This window comes from Drosophila guanche, unplaced genomic scaffold (genome assembly GCF_900245975.1).
Source record: "Drosophila guanche unplaced genomic scaffold, DGUA_6, whole genome shotgun sequence".
Lineage (NCBI taxonomy): Eukaryota > Metazoa > Arthropoda > Insecta > Diptera > Drosophilidae > Drosophila > Drosophila guanche.
The window spans coordinates 4613802-4626350 of record NW_022995745.1 but is presented as its reverse complement, the minus strand read 5'-3'; the positions used below and the strand labels follow the sequence as shown (position 1 = coordinate 4626350).

Below are 12549 nucleotides of genomic sequence, written 5' to 3'. Positions count from 1 at the left end.
CGCTGCTTCACATACGGCATACAACTTATTCATATTCATATTCGCATTTAAATTTTGCATTGCTTTTTCAAGGCCCCCACCACCACCGCACACACCGTTCTGTCGCTCTGGCTCTGGGCCATGCCAACGCCCCAAAGCTCATTAAATACACATTAAAGTTTAATTATAAACATTTTGCTCTTGCACTTGGCAACAAAATGGCCAAAAAGGGACGAAAACGAGGACGAGGTAGTGGGCGGAAAGCACCAAATAGTGGAAAAAAAGCGCAAGCGAAAGTCAAAGCAATTTGCCCTCTTTGCACACTCCGCGGCATCATGAATGGCATATGGACTGCCGCTCGCAGGTAATCAGGAATGCAGAAGTTAGAATTGTATAAAGATGTGGTGAAAACTGAAAGAAGTAGAGTAGTGTGGATTCAAACAGAATGAACAGAAAAATACCAAACGGAATGGAAAATGTAAGAGTAGATCTGTGATTGCTTTCTCGACTTCCCGCTGAACTATCCTTGAAGCAAATAACCTGCCTATTCCATAGTAAACTTAGAATTCAGCATCAGTATGGTGATGCCCCGACACAGATCGTAGCGCACAATATTTGTAATGGCCGTGCCGCACTTTGCATGCGCCCTTCCAGCGTTCGGGTCCATTCCAAATGACTTTTATAAATGCCATGGATATATATATTAAAATATATATGTATGTGTGTGCGAGGAGTATACTTTTTTGTTGCTGGTTTTTCTGCTCTTTGTTTGTTGTTTTCTCAGGCGGGAAGAGCGGTTGGGTGGGGGGCCAAACATAATTTTTAACGCAGCATTTCCTCCAACCAAGCAGAGGAGTTGGAATTGGAATTGCCTGAGGCATGGAGCATGGAGCCTGTAGCCTGTAGCCTGGATGGCCAGAGTCATTTTCACTGCCCCTTGCAGCGGCCATTTAACATTTCACATTTTCACATTTCGCACTTTGCACTCGTGCAGCTAATTTCGCCTTAGCCCTACACACTGGTTCCCCTTCGCGACCCACAAAAATCTTGGAATGAAGTGCCCCTGAAAGAGCCCTTAAAGTTTTCTGGCATGGGACACCCCAGGAAAGTGCTAATAAGTGGCTTTAAACAAAAGACAGAGACCCACGAAAAGGGGGAAGCCAATGTGTGGAGGAGGATTGAAATCGAATAGAATTTCTTTGGCAGGAGGAAGGACAATGCCTGCGATGCTTATCGTCATTTAATGCGGTGACTTCCACTTCCACTCTTCCACCATTCACGGTTCCACTCTTTCGGGTAGCGCCAGACAGTGGGACACACATATACGGAGAACCAGAAAAGGATACACATTCAATATCGTTTTACTTATCGTTTGGCCATAAAAATTGCCAGCCCAGAAAATTGTTTAGTCCTCTTGGCATGTCTGGCACTTTGAGAGATTGGCCAGCAGCACACAACGAGGGGCGGAGTGGGGGTTCAGGGCTCTATCTATGTATACGTAGAACAGGGGCTAGTGGATTGGTTTGTAGTTGAAGCTGGCCGCCTTATCGCGACCATGCTGTGGGGAGGGGTTCTTTTATTTTGGGGCTTGTCTAGTTTTATGGCGGCCAGGCGAAATGTTTCGATTTATTTGCGGCCAAATCTGCACATCGTCGTCGCTTTTCCATGTTGATGATGATGATGTTCAGTTTAAGTTGCAGCAAAAGGCAGAGCACAGTCTGTTGGTTGTGGATGGAGGGATGTTGAAGACGGATAAGGGTGCTGTTTTGGGGTCATTTTGTAATTTTAGTTTATTGCCGGGCATTTGCAGCCATTGAAAGGCTCGACATTGAACTTGATCAACACTAAAAGAAGCAAACCTTAAAGCAAAAGAGGATGCTATGGCATTAAAGAGGCTCACAGAGAACTAACCACGACAACGGGCATCAACTTGAGCCGCTCACAAAGCCAAAACCAAGGCCAAAACGAACCGAGACTGATGCTTGAATATAACTCACAACAGCTACCCTTTCAGGCCATGAGCTGATGGTTAATTTTAAGTGGGAACTTAAAAGTTGGGAACTAGAAAAATAACAAACTAAGCAAAAATAAAGACTATTTGGAATCTTCTTGAATTTGATTTGAAATTGTGGCATTTTTATCGAAGTCAAGTGAGTGCAGTCGAGACTACAAAAAAGATGACAATTAGTCTTAATCATTTACTAAAATATTACAAACTATTTATCAGCTACGGGGTTTGGCATTAGATTAATGAGCATCTACTTCCGTTTGGAGCTTAAATTGTGCCTGTTGTGAGGCAAAATGTCTACATATAAAGCCACTATTCGACATTGTTTTACAGGTTGTGCGCACAAATTCTCAAAAATTCGTTTCTTGTTTTTCATAAACGCGGAGTAACTAATTGTGGAAAAGCATCAATTAGCTCCATGGATCATTTATCATATATCATATAGATCACATTCCGATATGCCTCATTTGGCGCCTTGGGGGTATGCAGCAAACTGCCGCTGTCCGTTGCCATTCAAATTCCATTTTCAGTTCCGTTTCTGTTCCTGCTGCGGTTGTCACTGACAGCGGTTGGCTGGCAATTAAAAACTTTGCAAGTTTTGTTGCCTTCAGCTGTTTGTTTTTTCGGTGGCGTTTTTTGTTTTTTGCATTTTTGTTTCATTCGCATTTTCACATGAAAAGGCTGCTACGTGTATTTTAATGGGGCCATGTTCGGGGGGCATTTTCGGGGGTCATTTCAATCAGCGTCGCTGTAATTCGCTGGCAAATTGCAAAACTTAAATTAAATGTCACCAAAAAAACAAATACAAAAAGTCACCGGACCTAAAAGCAGCAAGGAATACCAACCGTTGCTTTAGATACACTTTAAGTATACTGTTTCGTGGCTACGTTTTAGAATTTTTAGTCCGAAGATCGGTTGTTCGCATGTAAAATGCAGTAAAATGTCATTAAAATGTAGTTGAAATATGTAATTGGTGGTGCGTAAATATTAATTATTATTTAAAAATAATAAATAAAACTGAATTGGAATGGTGTGACAGAAGCTTCATGATCTATGTTTTGCAGGGCATACTCGTAGCTTCTGATAGACAACAGAAAGGATAACGCCAGCGGCAGACAAATACAACACTTCCACGGGCCGTTTGGCAGCAGTCAGCTTTTGTCAGGCGGCATAATGAAATAACGGACAGTGGACAGTGGACAGTGGACATCGGACATCGGACATCGCCCATGGGTTAGGTGGCAAGCCAATTAAATGAGCTGCACTTGATTATTAAGTGATTTATGCTGAGCACCTGGCTTAGCAGGGAACCCATAACCGTCTCTATCCCACCCCACCCCACCCCAGTCCAACCAGCAGCAGCCTCTGGCCCTGCACTTTGTCCTTTTCCCCTGCAGCTCAATTTGTAATTTGTGCTAATGAGTGCCTTAATTGAACGCCTGATTAACGCTGCGGCCATCATTCGGGGGGCGGTGTGTGGTGTGTGGTGTGCTGGCTCAGGGTGAAGCCCAAAGTCAAAAGGTCAGTTAGCCATGGGGGGAGGGGGGGGGGGGGGGGGGGGGGTCTTTGACTTACAAGGAGCTTAACATTCACCTCCTGCCTGTCTGTCTATCTGTCTGTGTGTCTGCAAATCTCCTCTCACTCGCCATCACCACCGCATTTGTATCATTTTGGAGCTTAATTATGATTAATTGTTATTATGTGGCCTGTGTTCACTTTTCAATGGCTGTTCAATGAGCTGTAAATGATTCCCGAGCAGGCAAATCGCCGCAGTAATGAAATGAATCATGGCCAAAACACACATTTACAGAACGGAGATTAATGTGAAGTGTTCAGGCCAAGATTAAGAGTTACAGGCCGCAAAACGAGAAGGGACAAGAGCTGAGACAGGTTCTCTGCCACATGGAGTCTCTGCATTAAAGGGAAAGAAAGACAGACTAAAAAAACCATCAAAGCAATCATCGAAGAGACATCGATGCATTTGAAGAACGAAAGTGAAAGTGACAAAAAAGAAATCGTCAATGAAACCACAAGTTGAAGCAAAGATGAAATGCAGAATGGTCAAGTGAAAGGAAAACTGTAATAAATCAACAAAAACAAGGAGGCTAGTTAAAGGCAGGCCAGGAAATAAGTTTAAGGCGAAGCTGAAGGAAACATAGAACAAAAGCCAATGAACTAATTCAGCTGGAAATCAACTCACACAAAGAGAGGTAAGTGCTAAGAGCTAAGAGAGTGTGAGAAAGATGCAGACGAAACGAGCCACTCCAATGCTTAGAGACTCACATGAGAGCCATATCAAAGTGCACTCAAATAGATACATTAGTCGTCACTTCATAATCACATTGATGGTTCCGTTAACAGGCACAAAAGAGGGAAATTTACGGAAAAGTTTGCCAGCCGCTGCCTCCTCCTCCACCATGCAGCGTCTCTTCAGGGTCTTGCCTGTTGGTTAGCTGCGGCAGATTGGCAGTAGTGAGCAGGGCAACAAAAACTTTGGCTAGTTACTTTTACAGTTATTATTGAAAGCTGCAAAAACTTTGGCTTATTTCATTACGCCAAAACTTTTCATTACGCAGAGGGAGGCGGCGAGAGTGGGGGCACAGCATGTGCGTGGGAATGCTGTAATGGTAACACGGATCCACCATACCTCTCTCTCTCACTCTGTCTCTTTCTCTGCCGCCTATCAATGCGAAAGTTTTGCCAAAGTAACCAAAAACAGTGAGAGACAAACTTGATCCTAACTAGACGACATATCATGTGACCCTTCAAACAAAAACTGCCAAAGTCAAAGCCATTTGAAACGTCAAGCAAATTGAATTGCAAGAGAGGGAAATAGAGACAGTCCAGATCCCAGATCCTAGATCCTTTCGCCGTAATAGCCCTTATAATTGTATCTGGGCTATGGTTGGTCTACACATAGAGGCTGTTGGAGTGGAGTGAAGTGGAGGGTGAGCCTTCGCCTGAGCACCATACAATTGAATTGCCTTTGACGTGTGAGGCTTTTAAGGTTTTTTATTACATTTATGAACACACCACGCGAATCGAATGGGAAAGTCGGCGGGGCATAAGGGAACAATATTCGACCAGGGGTCTGAGTGCTTGAGTGTCCCCCCCATGCGATATCCGATATGAAAATTGATTTGTTTGATTAATGTCCCATTGTACCAGTGTCCCACTGTCCATTGTTCATTGTGTATTGTCCTTATCACTGGCAGGGACATGTAAGCGAGGCCTTATTAATTGACATCTAATTGCGAGCGGTCACGCAACTCCCCAACAAAATGCGAGAAAAATGAATCATTTGTACCCCACTAATTGAAAAAGTCGCCATACAAAAGTTATTTATATATGTATAGCATACGTACATATGTACATGTGTATGTTTTTACCAGTGCTATGTATATGCCCAGTAAAAATGCAAATTAATTTGCACCACAAACTTCATCAAACTGGGGGCTACAAAAAAAAAGAGCTGGTGAGAGAGAGAGAGAGTGTGAAAAAGATGGAGAAAACAAACATTTTCACACCATAACCAAATTAAAAGTTCTACCAACTAAAAAACAATTTGTAAGCCAAAGTTGCAGTTGCAGTCAACTGCCAACGCAGAGAGACAGAGGCAGAGATAGAGTTGGAGAGAGAGAGACAGATAGCCATAGCGAAGGGTATGGGAATGGGGGGGGAAACAAGAGAGCCACTATGGAGCCACTGTTGTTGCATTCCGCTTCTGGCCCCGCGGGGCATTTTGTGTTGTTGCTTATCTAATCAGCGCAGTTGGCGCCACACTTCAAAGCTCTGCGGGCCAAATGCAATTTACCACCCTCGCCCCTCCACACTCTAAAATATATTTTCCACAAACTCCCACCCAAGCCACCTCTTTCGTATTTCGTATTTCGCATTTTTTATTTTTTTACCATTTTGAACAAAAAATTGTGCTGCCGCTGTTGTTGCCGAGCAAATGAAATCAGTGGAAAAGCCAATTGCATTTTCATATGGCAATCTATAGGCAGCAGCCGTCAAAAGGCCAAAGCAAGGAATCAAATTTGATTGAAAGCAAAAGGCACAATCAGAAGGCAGAATGGAACATGAAAGAGCATGTCAAAAGAGAGAGCGAAAGCTGAAAGTTTTTTTGTGTGCAGAGAGAGAGAGAGAGAGAGGGTGAGAGTGGGCTACGGTTTTGCTTAACCGTGAGGTAATCTTCAGACTCTCAGTAAAGCGCAAATGCTGCAAGAGTTGACATAATTATGGCATCTAACAAATTAATTAATTTATAATTAATTGTTTGAATATATTTTCATGCGCTCATTCGGCTTGTGTGCGTTTATATGCAATGAATATTAACAATTTCAAATTGTCGACAACTCCACTTTCTGACAAGTTCTTCTCTTCTTTGTTTTGGTGTGTGGGAATGGTTTTTGTATTTTTGCTTGCTGCTTTTTGTTTTGTTTTGGTTGCTTTTGCTCTTTGTTTGGCCCTCGATTTGCTCTTTGTTTTTGGCGTTTTCTCTGCTTTTGTGTGTTTGTGCATGGAATGCGTTTTAAACAGCGACCCAAGCTCCTCTCCAAAGATGGGATCACTTAGTCTTCATTTTCGGACACTGGGTCTATTTCATCAGAGGAAGCCAAGGAAGGCGGATGGAAGCTCTCTCTCGAATAAAGTTCTTCCACTGCATATAAACTTCTATTCGGCGTCGTCGGGGTTTTTGGCATCTTCGGCTTCTACGGGGTCTGCGGAGTCGTTGCTGGGCTTCTAGGGGGAGCGGTGATTTGCAAGCAGCGGTTCTGCCACGAATCATCGGGTGTCAAGTCTAGCGCGCACGGCAGCCGACAGGTGGTCAAATTTGTTGGTCTCGTAGTTCTCCTGGTCGCAGCCTACGGCTCCCTTGGCTTCAATCTCCTCCTTGACGTTGTCGAAAATACGTCTCTCGGCGCTGAACGGAGTGAGCTGCATATTGCAGCTCGCACCTAGCGACTGTATGGTAGCACTTTTCAAGCGCTTTTGTGATTTCTCGGGAGCTCTCATCAGGGTACTTTGTGCCCTCGGGCAGCTTCCACTCGCCATGCTTGTGGTCGTAGTTGTTTACCTTCACATGGGGCTGGCGCTTCATTGTATCTTCCACTTTGACCAATTTTACGTGAGGTGGGTCCATAAGCAAAGCTATTATCTCCTTTGGTATTAGGCCCATTTCGATTGGCAGCTGGCGACGCGGAAGGAGGCAGGTTTCATTCTCTTTAGACGTCCCATTTTAGCTGGCTTACTCTTTCTCTTTGTAAATGCTCAATTCATTTTTGTCCATTTTTTAGGGCTTTAGCATTTGCCCTACAGCCCAACCATTTGCCATTTAGCACCCATGCTTAACGCTTTCATTTTGGTGTGGGATTATTACAGACAGCCACCAGCCAGCCACCATTTAAATCCATAAAACCCTAATAATTGTCTGCGCCATAATGTTTATATGTAAGTATTGTTGTTGTTTGCTCCCACTAATTGTTCAATGATAAGAAAAGCAGTGGGACAGAGAGAGGCAAGAGCCGGTTTAAACCCTTTTTTGTCGGGCTTTAACCGCTTCCTCTGCCCTGCCCCCCGTCCGTTTAGCTTCGTTTACACGACACTTGAGGCTTAACCCTGGGGAAAGCTGGCAAAATGTGTTAAACCATTAAATGAAATTGAAATTCTTGCCGAGTTTACTTGATTATACTGTCACCAATAATTAAATGTCGCAACAAGTTGCCAGCTCCCCACCCAACAACCGGCAACTCCCAGCCACACAGGCAGCGAGCCGCCATCAGCCAGCAGCACCCACAGGACGCCAAGGACGCCAAGGCATGAAGAATGAAGGATGCAGAACGAAGGACGAAGGACAATGCCACTGGGTAACGGGGTCTCTCGCAAACGGCTTAAACCGTTCTGCCAGCCCCGCTGGCGCGTGATAAATTGTACTCATTAAAATATTTTAATTTACTTGCCAAAGCGCGACCCACAAATGCCGCGACAGCACCCAAAAAAGTGGCATAGTCTACGGTGCGGGGAGGGGCAGAGGCAGCCACGGTTAAATGTGACATTAAATTAATGCTCGACACATTTTGCTACAGACGATGGCGGTGTGAAAAGTTATGTTGTTTTGTTTTTTGTGCGAAATAATTGGTTATATTAAGGCGAGTGTTCATCAGCCCAGGCTCTGGCAGCAGCAGCTGCTGCTGCTCCGTAGATGTCATCGGGCCAATTATATGTGTCAATAATCATCGTCACTTGATGGTAACGAAACGTCAACTGTTGTTTTTACGTAGTACATTGAATGGCAGATATGAACCCAAATAATTGTTATTTATTTTAATTTATTATTTATGTAACCATGCATATCTCTGCTGGAAAGCATAGCTGTGTAATTGATCACTTAATGCCATGGTTAACAAAAAAAACCTACACACATTTGAACCATCTTGACTTATACAAGACTCAAACTCATTCACTCCTCGCGTGGTTGTGGCATCCGATTGCCGCCCTGCCTGATGAGGGGAGTTGGAACTGCTGCAATCCGGGAATGAACGGATAATCAGAATTGTGTAAATTACCCGAAAATGTCATCAAGTCAATTTGCAAAATGAGAAAAGTAATCAGTAAGAGAAACACTGAGAAGTGGTGGAAAAAAAAAGACGGAAGAGAGGGGAGTATGGAACAACACACAAATGCAAAAAGTACTTAAAATTTAAATCACTTCACAGAAAATCCTCTTCCACACGGGACTCTCTCTCTCTCTTTCTATCTCTTTTACGATATCCTCTTGCCAGTCTGTCACTCAGCATTTCTCTTTCTCTTTCACACACATCCAGCCACAATATAAATTATATTTTGAGGGTAAATAAAACACTTAACGCCCTTTTAGCGGTTGACACCCTACACCCCCCGAAATCCAACAACCATGAATTCCCCCCTGCCTCACCTAATTCCCGCCAAAAGCAGCGCCACGATATGCTCTGTTAACGGCGCTTCCCCCGCTATTCACCACCCCGCAGTCAAGCAAACACATTGACGCAGCGGGGCGTCCTTTAAGCCATCATTACCAAAATGGCAGGCGGGCAGACGGCATCAGGGGAGGCGCAGGGAGTGGGCCAAGGGCGCGGAGAAAGACAGAGACTAAGACTAAACAAATTTGCCCCGCTGATGTCTTCGTCAGCTTTACTTTTTCTCATAACTGTCAGTTGACAGCTTCAGAGTTGCTTTTTCCAGCCAGCCAGCCAGCCAGCCAGACAGGCAGGCAGTCAGCCGGAGTTGTCCTTCGTTTCTGGCGCCTCGTCCTGGCGTTGACGAAAAAACTTTGTCGCTTTGTCGACGTTCGCTGTTGTCGTACCCAGGATTTGCGCACCAAAAGGATGTGCTGTATTTGAGTAGAGCCATAAAATAGCAGAAGGAAAATGTATCTTAAGTCTTTGCTTATCTGCCGCGATTTGGCGGTAGAATTTTATCTTTTTTAGTTGATAGATTTGTACATCCTTTCTGATGATAAGCCCTCAGGCTAAAGGGTATTTTATATTCTAAAGAACTACCGTTTAATTTTTTAGTCACCCTTTTGTTTGGGTTGTTGCCTTTGGCTTTTTGGTTTTGGGGCTGTGCGATTTGACATTAACCTGTCAGCGCTGTGCCTCCAACTGCCGGCTTGCTGGCGTCTTGCATTTTATTTATGGGCGTGTGTCGCAAATCCACAGACTGATGTACAGACAGACAGACAGAAATACAGACAGACAGACAGACAGAGTAACTGCAAGTTTTTGGCCAGTTTTGGCTTTTACTGGCGTGACGATGGAGTGACGATAGGACCGTAGTTAAAGGTGACGAAAGTGTTGCTATCAGTGGGTGGCATCGGACACTGGGGAATACCGAATAAGCCCTTGGGCTTGCCTCTTCATCCAAGTATTTCAATAGCTTTCTATTGAGTACGCTTTTCGTGGCCATCCAAGGCATTGCAGACCACTGGCTATTGGTAATTGGCAGCTAGCAGAGTGTCCAGAGTTCTCACACAAGCTTCATAGAGAAGGCAGCCACTGTCACCTTGAATTGGTTATTAATTATAGATATTTTGTATGGAAATGTATCCATATCGATTGACTATCTACTAATCGCTCTGCAGCACTGACACTCCTCACCTCCGTTCGCTGAGGACTTGTCGCGCTCAAGAGTATGCTTAGAATTTGGGCATTCAATTTGTGCAACCATGTATCAAGTGCCCCCACACACACAGGGGTTCATGGAGCGATAGAGAGAGAGAGAGAGAGAGAGAGAGAGATGCTCAAGGACATTCTGGCTACCACAAAGACCGCACACACACACAGAAGGGGACCCGCTTATTTGCTGGCTTTGTTCCTCATGCAACTGCATACCAAGGCGAGCGTCCTGGCAATGTAATTAGTTGCTCGAGGTGCTTTAATTAAAATGTATATCCTTATTGTCCTCCCAGCAGCACAGCACTCTGCCCTATCCTGCTCTACCCTGCCCAACTCAACCCAGCCCCATCGTAATTGTTCGTGTCACAATTAATTTTGTCAAATGGACCGACGCACCAACCGCAGCCCAAACCCAGCCCCAGACCCAGCCACGCCTCGCCAATCCAGCCGGGAAGCTACACACAAAGATTCCGATATATAAGGACTCGCTGGCGAGCTCAGCGAGCAAGCTCCTTCTGTAGCCATTTGCAAAATCCAATTCAATACCCAACGTGGCAGGCAGCCACTGGTGACAAAAAACACAACTCCCCGAGATCTGATGTGCGAGAGTGGCCCGGCCAGTGTTTGTCAATCAATTTGCATATCGATGGCCTGCCCTAAAACATGAAACCCTCCACTCAATCGAACACCGGAGGGCCAGAGCTGCGTTTTCAATAAATAAATTTAATAAATATAAAACTGCTTGCGGCCATCGACTGGATGCAACTGTTGCAAGTGCTGCTGCACCATTGAAAGGCATAACAAGTGAAAATGAAATCCAAAACCAAAGACCAGAAACCGCAATTCTGCACCATAAGATCCACACACTAGGCTCAGCTCCAGCTCCACATTCCAGCTCCCACCTGAATTTTCGTAAGCAAAAAATGCAGTTATGAATTCAATAGTCCTACTATTACTACATCATTAAATGATTCATGCCAGCATAGGTAGAAAATTAAAGAAAAGGCAACACAAGGAGCTCGATGCAAAGTACATAAGAAAATATATGTATACTTTGTGCGCTTGTACATTTTAAGCTATTGATTACAAATAATTCTACTCTTGGTGATAAATGTCAAAATTTATATTTTTGACAGTGCTGTGATGAATATTAAATTATTTTGCTTGTGGTTCTTATTCAACGAAAGGCTTTCAATTCACACATTTACGTGCCCATTTCATTCTCTTGAGAATTTATTAACGATGTTGGAGCATCACATTTCAGGACTCTGCACGAGGACAGCGGATACAGCTGGTAGTGTCGAGGGCCAGCCAGCGTATGCGAGCATTCGTTGCCAGGCCGTCACCTTTTATACGCCCACAGCCGTATAAGACGTTCTCTTATACGAGTAGCACACAAATACTGGGAACGCCATGTGGCAGTGCCTCAAGTACGGAACACGATCCAGCGGATGTACCTTTAAGACAAGCATTTGTGGTGCCTTTAGACTCAAATAATTTGTTGTTTTAGTTATTTATTTAATAACTCTTTTCCACACCACTCCGGAGGTAGAGTTGAAGGCGCGTTTCACACATCTCCACATCTCAAATCATAATCACTGTCAATAAATTGTCCATTGTACATTTTCGAGTTCGTTTCGTTTTGATTCTGAAAATGACAATAATGTTGCTCAATCATGGTTAAATTTACAGTCGAAAATGGGGCAGAATATCTGAAAAATGTTGCACTTACCCATTATCGTGAAGGTCTTTCGGCGTCTAGTGTGAAGTGTGAAGTGTTCAGTCTGCAATTCCATTGTCATTCCATTCAGTCTGCCAACTGCGATGACCAATTTTTAGTGTGCACGTTGCATTTCAATCCCATTTTGATTCTTATTTATCAATATGATGTCTTTAATGTTAGCCCTCATACACTATCAAAGAGCGTTGGGTATCAGATTATAGTATTATACTCAGTTTCTTAAAAGCATCGCTACCTTTTGGAAAGGTTTATATAAATAAAAAAAAAATTAAATACTAAAAAAAAGAGCTACATACAATCATGTGCGAGGTACAAAAGCTTTTCGACGGACTTTTCAAGACCATATCCAGTACTAGGACAAACCGTCGCAGCAAAACGATAGAATTAGTCAACGAGTTACGATGCTGTAACTGCTGTCAGGCCAAACGAATAAACATCGCTGCATAGGCTATAAAGAAGCCGTCGGTACCTCAAGAGTTAATTAAAAAGAAAGTCATCTTCCTCTGTGGGGCAATACTTGTGATGGGTATCATCGCCCAGGTGTTTCTGGCCAGACATTACAACCACTCCCAATTCCATTTCAGCGGCGCCTGTGTCTCATCGTTTTTATACACCTCTATGGCCTGCGAAGTGATCTTTTAAGAGGACTGTTTTATATTTTATGC

At 43.9% G+C, this 12549-nt stretch overlaps 1 long non-coding RNA gene across 1 annotated transcript; it reads right to left on the bottom strand.

Moving 5' to 3' along the window:
• Positions 1–11317: 11317 nt before the first annotated feature.
• LOC117581083 lies at positions 11318–12499 on the bottom strand. Its single transcript, XR_004573625.1, has 3 exons — positions 12181–12499; positions 11876–12119; positions 11318–11791 (listed from the first exon to the last, which is right to left on the bottom strand). It is a non-coding gene; the product is annotated as an uncharacterized LOC117581083 (long non-coding RNA).
• Between the last annotated feature and the right edge of the window lie 50 nt (positions 12500–12549).